Genomic DNA, 10,219 nt, shown 5'->3' with positions numbered 1-10,219 from the left:
CTGTACTCAATTAATAAGGTCTGATACTGTAGATACTGCTGTACTCAATTAATAAGGTCTGATACAGTAGATACTGCTGTACTCAATTAGTAAGGTCTGATACTGTAGATACTGCTGTACTCAATTAATAAGGTCTGATACAGTAGATACTGCTGTACTCAATTAATAAGGTCTGATACAGTAGATACTGCTGTACTCAATTAGTAAGGTCTGATACTGTAGATACTGCTGTACTCAATTAGTAAGGTCTGATACAGTAGATACTGCTGTACTCAATTAGTAAGGTCTGATACAGTAGATACTGCTATACTCAATTAATAAGGTCTGATACTGTAGATACTGCTGTACTCAATTAGTAAGGTCTGATACAGTAGATACTGCTGTACTCAATAAGGTCTGATACAGTAGATACTGCTGTACTCAATTAGTAAGGTCTGATACAGTAGATACTGCTGTACTCAATTAATAAGGTCTGATACAGTAGATACTGCTGTACTCAATTAATAAGGTCTGATACAGCAGATACTGCTGTACTCAATTAGTAAGGTTTGATACAGTAGATACTGCTGTACTCAATTAATAAGGTCTGATACTGTAGATACTGCTGTACTCAATTAATAAGGTCTGATACAGTAGATACTGCTGTACTCAATTAGTAAGGTCTGATACTGTAGATACTGCTGTACTCAATTAATAAGGTCTGATACAGTAGATACTGCTGTACTCAATTAATAAGGTCTGATACAGTAGATACTGCTGTACTCAATTAGTAAGGTCTGATACTGTAGATACTGCTGTACTCAATTAGTAAGGTCTGATACAGTAGATACTGCTGTACTCAATTAATAAGGTCTGATACTGTAGATACTGCTGTACTCAATTAGTAAGGTCTGATACAGTAGATACTGCTGTACTCAATTAATAAGGTCTGATACAGTAGATACTGCTGTACTCAATTAATAAGGTCTGATACAGTAGATACTGCTGTACTCAATTAATAAGGTCTGATACAGTAGATACTGCTGTACTCAATTAATAAGGTCTGATACAGTAGATACTGCTGTACTCAATAAGGTCTGATACTGTAGATACTGCTGTACTCAATTAGTAAGGTCTGATACAGTAGATACTGCTGTACTCAATTAGTAAGGTCTGATACAGTAGATACTGCTGTACTCAATAAGGTCTGATACTGTAGATACTGCTGTACTCAATTAATAAGGTCTGATACTGTAGATACTGCTGTACTCAATTAGTAAGGTCTGATACAGTAGATACTGCTGTACTCAATTAGTAAGGTCTGATACAGTAGATACTGCTGTACTCAATTAATAAGGTCTGATACAGTAGATACTGCTGTACTCAATAAGGTCTGATACTGTAGATGCTGCTGTACTCAATTAGTAAGGTCTGATACAGTAGATACTGCTGTACTCAATAAGGTCTGATACTGTAGATGCTGCTGTACTCAATTAGTAAGGTCTGATACAGTAGATACTGCTGTACTCAATTAATAAGGTCTGATACAGTAGATACTGCTGTACTCAATTAATAAGGTCTGATACAGTAGATACTGCTGTACTCAATTAGTAAGGTCTGATATAGTAGATACTGCTGTACTCAATTAATAAGGTCTGATACAGTAGATACTGCTGTACTCAATTAATAAGGTCTGATACTGTAGATACTGCTGTACTCAATTAGTAAGGTCTGATACAGTAGATACTGCTGTACTCAATTAGTAAGGTCTGATACAGTAGATACTGCTATACTCAATTAATAAGGTCTGATACTGTAGATACTGCTGTACTCAATTAGTAAGGTCTGATACAGTAGATACTGCTGTACTCAATAAGGTCTGATACAGTAGATACTGCTGTACTCAATTAGTAAGGTCTGATACAGTAGATACTGCTGTACTCAATTAATAAGGTCTGATACAGTAGATACTGCTGTACTCAATTAATAAGGTCTGATACAGTAGATACTGCTGTACTCAATTAGTAAGGTTTGATACAGTAGATACTGCTGTACTCAATTAATAAGGTCTGATACTGTAGATACTGCTGTACTCAATTAATAAGGTCTGATACAGTAGATACTGCTGTACTCAATTAGTAAGGTCTGATACTGTAGATACTGCTGTACTCAATTAATAAGGTCTGATACAGTAGATACTGCTGTACTCAATTAATAAGGTCTGATACAGTAGATACTGCTGTACTCAATTAGTAAGGTCTGATACTGTAGATACTGCTGTACTCAATTAGTAAGGTCTGATACAGTAGATACTGCTGTACTCAATTAGTAAGGTCTGATACAGTAGATACTGCTATACTCAATTAATAAGGTCTGATACTGTAGATACTGCTGTACTCAATTAGTAAGGTCTGATACAGTAGATACTGCTGTACTCAATAAGGTCTGATACAGTAGATACTGCTGTACTCAATTAGTAAGGTCTGATACAGTAGATACTGCTGTACTCAATTAATAAGGTCTGATACAGTAGATACTGCTGTACTCAATTAATAAGGTCTGATACAGCAGATACTGCTGTACTCAATTAGTAAGGTTTGATACAGTAGATACTGCTGTACTCAATTAATAAGGTCTGATACTGTAGATACTGCTGTACTCAATTAATAAGGTCTGATACAGTAGATACTGCTGTACTCAATTAGTAAGGTCTGATACTGTAGATACTGCTGTACTCAATTAATAAGGTCTGATACAGTAGATACTGCTGTACTCAATTAATAAGGTCTGATACAGTAGATACTGCTGTACTCAATTAGTAAGGTCTGATACTGTAGATACTGCTGTACTCAATTAGTAAGGTCTGATACAGTAGATACTGCTGTACTCAATTAATAAGGTCTGATACTGTAGATACTGCTGTACTCAATTAGTAAGGTCTGATACAGTAGATACTGCTGTACTCAATTAATAAGGTCTGATACAGTAGATACTGCTGTACTCAATTAATAAGGTCTGATACAGTAGATACTGCTGTACTCAATTAATAAGGTCTGATACAGTAGATACTGCTGTACTCAATTAATAAGGTCTGATACAGTAGATACTGCTGTACTCAATAAGGTCTGATACTGTAGATACTGCTGTACTCAATTAATAAGGTCTGATACAGTAGATACTGCTGTACTCAATAAGGTCTGATACTGTAGATACTGCTGTACTCAATTAGTAAGGTCTGATACAGTAGATACTGCTGTACTCAATTAATAAGGTCTGATACAGTAGATACTGCTGTACTCAATAAGGTCTGATACTGTAGATACTGCTGTACTCAATTAGTAAGGTCTGATACAGTAGATACGGCTGTACTCAATTAATAAGGTCTGATACAGTAGATACTGCTGTACTCAATTAATAAGGTCTGATACAGTAGATACTGCTGTACTCAATTAGTAAGGTCTGATACAGTAGATACTGCTGTACTCAATTAGTAAGGTCTGATACTGTAGATACTGCTGTACTCAATTAATAAGGTCTGATACAGTAGATACTGCTGTACTCAATAAGGTCTGATACTGTAGATACTGCTGTACTCAATTAATAAGGTCTGATACAGTAGATACTGCTGTACTCAATAAGGTCTGATACTGTAGATACTGCTGTACTCAATTAGTAAGGTCTGATACAGTAGATACTGCTGTACTCAATTAGTAAGGTCTGATACAGTAGATACTGCTATACTCAATTAGTAAGGTCTGATACAGTAGATACTGCTGTACTCAATTAGTAAGGTCTGATACAGTAGATACTGCTGTACTCAATAAGGTCTGATACTGTAGATACTGCTGTACTCAATTAGTAAGGTCTGATACAGTAGATACTGCTGTACTCAATTAGTAAGGTCTGATACAGTAGATACTGCTGTACTCAATAAGGTCTGATACTGTAGATACTGCTGTACTCAATTAGTAAGGTCTGATACAGTAGATACTGCTGTACTCAATTAGTAAGGTCTGATACAGTAGATACTGCTGTACTCAATTAATAAGGTCTGATACAGTAGATACTGCTGTACTCAATAAGGTCTGATACAGTAGATACTGCTGTACTCAATTAGTAAGGTCTGATACAGTAGATACTGCTGTACTCAATAAGGTCTGATACTGTAGATACTGCTGTACTCAATTAGTAAGGTCTGATACAGTAGATACTGCTGTACTCAATTAGTAAGGTCTGATACAGTAGATACTGCTGTACTCAATAAGGTCTGATACTGTAGATACTGCTGTACTCAATTAGTAAGGTCTGATACAGTAGATACTGCTGTACTCAATTAGTAAGGTCTGATACAGTAGATACTGCTGTACTCAATTAATAAGGTCTGATACAGTAGATACTGCTGTACTCAATAAGGTCTGATACTGTAGATGCTGCTGTACTCAATTAGTAAGGTCTGATACAGTAGATACTGCTGTACTCAATTAATAAGGTCTGATACAGTAGATACTGCTGTACTCAATTAATAAGGTCTGATACAGTAGATACTGCTGTACTCAATTAGTAAGGTCTGATATAGTAGATACTGCTGTACTCAATTAATAAGGTCTGATACAGTAGATACTGCTGTACTCAATTAATAAGGTCTGATACTGTAGATACTGCTGTACTCAATTAGTAAGGTCTGATACAGTAGATACTGCTGTACTCAATTAGTAAGGTCTGATACAGTAGATACTGCTATACTCAATTAATAAGGTCTGATACTGTAGATACTGCTGTACTCAATTAGTAAGGTCTGATACAGTAGATACTGCTGTACTCAATAAGGTCTGATACAGTAGATACTGCTGTACTCAATTAGTAAGGTCTGATACAGTAGATACTGCTGTACTCAATTAATAAGGTCTGATACAGTAGATACTGCTGTACTCAATTAATAAGGTCTGATACAGTAGATACTGCTGTACTCAATTAGTAAGGTTTGATACAGTAGATACTGCTGTACTCAATTAATAAGGTCTGATACTGTAGATACTGCTGTACTCAATTAATAAGGTCTGATACAGTAGATACTGCTGTACTCAATTAGTAAGGTCTGATACTGTAGATACTGCTGTACTCAATTAATAAGGTCTGATACAGTAGATACTGCTGTACTCAATTAATAAGGTCTGATACAGTAGATACTGCTGTACTCAATTAGTAAGGTCTGATACTGTAGATACTGCTGTACTCAATTAATAAGGTCTGATACAGTAGATACTGCTGTACTCAATTAGTAAGGTCTGATACTGCTAAACACTAAACATAATTACTTAGGCCAGAGGGGTATATTACACAGACCAGTACCTACAATGCAACAGAACCAGTAGCCACCAGAGGGCCATTCTACAAAGTAGGATCAATGAGTTAGCCAGCTAACTTGCCTAAATATTCTGAAATAACATAATTTTTTGGAAAGATGAGCTTGAAATGGGCATGCTCTAATTGACTCAACAACCAAAACACATCTAAGTTTAGCGTTTTTAAATGATGCAGAAAATCGAATAGTTATTTCTAATCAAATGTTATTTGTCACTTGCGCCGAATACAACAGATGTAGACCTTACCGTGAAATGCTTACTAGGTGAATGTTAGCTAAGCATCCTTGCACTTCAAGAAATAGAGTTAAGAAAATATTTGCTAGATAAACTAAAGTAAAAAATTAAATAAAAACATAACACAATAGGATTACGTAACAATAATGTGGCTATATACAGGGGGTACTGGCACTGAATCAATGTGCGAGGGTACAGGTTATTCAATGTAATTTGTACATGTAGGTAGGGGTAAAGTGACTATGCATAGATAATAAACAGCGAGTAGCAGCAGTGAAAAAACAAAGGGAAGGGGGGGGGGTCAATGTAAATAGTCTAGGTAGCCATTTGATTAATCGTTCAGCAGTCTTATGGCTTGTGGGTAGAAGCTGTTAAGGAGCCTTTTTGACCTAGACTTGGCGCTCCAGTACCGATTGCCGTGCGGTAGCAGAGAGAACAGTCTATGACTTGGGTGACTGGAGACTTTGACAGTTTTTTGGGCCTTCCTCTGACACTGCCTAGTATAGAGGTCCTGGATAGCAGGAAGCTTGGCCCCAGTGATGTATAGGTCCGTACGCACTACCTTCTGTAGCGCCTTGCGGTCGGATGCCGAGCAGTTGCCATACCAGGCGATGATGCAACCGGTCAGGATGCTCTCGATGGTGCAGCTGTGGAACTTTTTGAGGATCTGGGGACCCATGCCAAATCTTTTCAGTCTCCTGAGGGGGAAAAGGTTTTGTCGTGCCATCTTCACGACTGTCTTGGTGTGTTTGGACCATGATAGTTTGTTGGTGATGTGGAAACCAAGGAACTTGAAGTTCTCGACCCGCTCCACCACAGCCCATCGATGTTAATGGGGGCCTGTTCGGCCCTCCCTTTCCTGTGGTCCACAATCATCTCCTTTGTGTTGCTCACGTTGAGGGAGAGGTTGTTGTCCTGGCTCCACACTGCCAGGTCTCTGACCTCCTTCCTATAGACCACAGGTGTCAAACTCATTCCACGGAGGGCCGAGTGTCTGCGGGTTTTCGCTCCTCCCTTGTACTTGATTGATGAATTAACATCACTAATTAGTTAGGAACTCCCCACACCTGGTTGTCTAGGGCTTTATTGAAAGGAAAAACCAAAAACCTGCAGACACTCGGCCCTCCGTGGAATGAGTTTGACACCCCTGCTATAGACGGTCTCATCGTTGTCGGTGATCAGGCCTACCACTGTTGTGTCGTCAGCAAACTTAATGATGGTGTTGGAGTCGTGATTGGCCATGGAGTCGTGGGTGAACAGGGAGTACAGGAGCGGACTAAGCACGCATCGCTGAGGGGCCCCTGTGTTGAGGATCAGCGTGGCAGATGTGTTGTTGCCTACCCTTACCACCTGGGGGCAGACCGTCAGGAAGTTGGAAGTTCTGGGTTGTTAATTATGGAACAATTGACTAAGGCTTTGTATTACATGATGTAATTCAAGCCTTGCATTTGTGTCTGAACATCACAATTAGCCTACATGTATCATTGTTACATTTCAACAGAAAGCCTTTCATTAAAACATCTGACTTGAGTTATGTGACCAACTGTGCTACTTGTGGATGAGACTAGAATGGTGATGTTCCCCCAACACTATGGTTTGCCAGTAGCACGATCGTCTTTCAGTGCAGGGAGAACTGGAAAACCCAGCTCAACCCTGCCAAGCCCATCTAGGAGAAAGAGAAGAGAGGAGAAAAGAGTCAGGAACATGATTTGAAGGCCCAGCCAAGCCAGAAAAGAGGGTAGAAATGTACCCCTATTCTCTGCCTGTCATCTCCATCCAGTGTTGGCAGGAGAGGCACAGTAGATGCTTTTCCAATTGCTTCAGTAAACATTAGATAGAGAATGAAATAGTATAACTAGCAAAATTATTATAGTCCATTCACACACATATTAATGTGCATGTGAAGTAATGTTCTACACAATCTATCTGCATGTAGAAAACCTACATGCTATGTGTTGCCAAGGCAAAGTGCATGGATCCATAACATAAAATGGAGTAGCAGTTATTTACACCTCTATAATGCTTCTAGAGATACAGCAGCTGCAGGTGTTCTCCTCACCAACACTCCACTGCAGTGACTGTCTTGCATTAGCCAATCAAAATAGCTCTCTTCACCTGGCTAAATAGAGGTTCAGATCAGAGAGAGAGGTCTGTCGATAATTGAAACCACACCACCAGCCCATCGTTGGAAATGTTCTCTCTGTTGTCTGTGATGTCATACAGTACAGTATGCACAGCTCATTGTTGGGAGTATGTTCTCTCTGTTGTCTGTGATGTCATACAGTACAGTATGCACAGTGCAGCTCTTTTTCTCCCTCCCCTCTTCCACCTCGATCCCTTTCCATCTCTCCTTTTGGCTATCTGAATACAGAGACTAACTTGTACCCCCGCACATTGACTCGGTACCAGTACCCCCTGTATATAGCCTCGTTATTGTAATGTGCATTTCTTGTGTTACTTTTTGATTGATTTGATTTTTTTAAAACTTTAGTTTATTTAGTAAATCTTTTTTTGATCTGTATTGTTGGTTAAAACCTCTCTAGGGTACATGGGACGGTAGCGTCCCACCTGACCAACATCCAGTGAAATTGCAGAGCGCCAAATTCAAAAACAGAAATACTGATTATAAAAATTCTGAAAACATACAAGTGTTATACATAGGTTTAAAGATCAACTTCTTGTGAATCCAACCACGGTGTCAGATTTCAAAAAGGCTTTACGGCGAAAGCATACCATGCGATTATTTGAGAACATCGCCCAGCAGACAAATCATTACAAACAGTAACCAGCCAAGTAGAAGAGTTACACAAGTCAGAAATAGAGATAAAATTAATCACTTACCTTTGATGATCTTCATATGGTTGCACTCAGAAGACATACATTTTCTCAATAAATGTTTGTTTGTTCGATAAAGTCTCTCTTTTCACGCGTTTTCTTCAGTAATCCACAGGCTCAAACGCAGTCACAACAGGCAGACAAAAATCCAAATTGTATCCATAAAGTTAATAGAAACATGTCAAACGATGTTTATATTCAACCCTCAGGTTGTTTTTAGCCTAAATAATCGATAATAATTCAACCGGACAATAACGTTGTCAATATAAAAGGTAAACAAGAAAGGCGTGCTCTCGGGATTGCACATGAAAAAGCTCTGTGACACTTTAGGGTCCAGTCATTCAGACTGGTCTTACTCCCTCATTTTTCAGAATACAAGTCTGAAACAATTTCTAAAGACTGTTGACATCTAGTGGAAGGTATAGGAACTGCAATTTGAATCCTAAGTCAATGGATACTGTAATGGCATTGAATAGAAAACTACAAACAAACAAAAAATCCTACTTCCTGGATGGAGTTTTCTCAGGTTTTCGCCTGCCAAATCAGTTCTGTTATACTCACAGACATTATTTTAACAGTTTTGGAAACTTTAGAGTGTTTTCTATCCAAATCTACCAACTATATGCATATCATAGCTTCTGGGCCTGAGTAGCAGGCAGTTTACTTTGGGCACACTTTTCATCCGGAGGTGAAAATAGTGCCCCCTACCCTAGAGAAGCTTGTAAGTAAGTGCTTCACAGTAAGATCTACACCTGTTGTATTCGACGCATGTGGCAAATACAATTTGATTTGATTTGTCTCCCTCCCTCTCTCTATCTCCAACTCTACTGTCTCTGTCGGCCAGGGGATTTAGCAGAGTGTATTTGTAGTCATAACAGTGAGGTCTGATGGAGGCTAATAGCTTCTAACTCAGTATCCCTCTGGTCCAGGCCTGACAGCCAGGTTCGGCTATCCTCTCCTTGGGGTTACAGCGGCCATGTTGCGCCCTGCCTCTCTCCTCTTCCAGCCGGCTACCATCACCTCTCCCTCTCCTGTCTGACAGCAGGCCTGGTACAGCCTACAGAGAGAGAGACACACCTCTAAGTGCCTGTACCCATGTATATTTAGTACCTTCCCCATCCCAAACCAGATAAGCAGAGCTAGGTAGTAAAGTTAATTTTGGGGGGGTGGGGGGTGCACTCAGGGGACCTGACGAATGAGCAATTTACTGTGTTTACACTAGCCCGTCCTGCTCTGAGATGGGTTAAGAATTTAAGTGCTGTCTTTATGAAGTGGTGTACCATACAGTCGAGTGAAAGGCAAGGTAACTAAACAGTCTGCATAAACCCAGACCTGGGCCATAGGCTGTGCTAAGGAACGGAAGATTTTTTAAATCCTGGATAAGGTAAATACTCCATCCACTCTTAACTTATCTCTGTCTATCACAGGAGGCCTTGAACCTGTTGACAACTCACAGACTCACTCCCACTGAGGTACAGTGGGAAATATCTCAGAGAAATACCTCTCAGTGAGAGTACTAGTGGATGTAGCAGTCCTGGAAATCCTACAGTAGATTGCCCTGGGAAGAAATGGGGAAGACCTAGATAAGTTGTGTTTAGTTGTGTTGTGTGTCCCTGCCTCACATTCCCATAGCGTGTCTGTGTGTTGATGTTTGTACTCTACACTTCACTTCTCACGCATGGTGGCTCTCAAACAGAAGCCTGCCTCTCCCTCTCCTTCTTTCTTTGATGGAGAGGTTTAGGCTTTCATCTTTAGAGGGAGGAGGGTGAAAGGTGGGACAGGGGCAAATGAGCTATGGTTCTCCTCTT

Source organism: Salvelinus namaycush, chromosome 3 (assembly GCF_016432855.1).
Source record: "Salvelinus namaycush isolate Seneca chromosome 3, SaNama_1.0, whole genome shotgun sequence".
NCBI classification, from domain to species: Eukaryota; Metazoa; Chordata; class Actinopteri; order Salmoniformes; family Salmonidae; genus Salvelinus; species Salvelinus namaycush.
Note: the sequence above shows the minus strand (reverse complement) of the source record.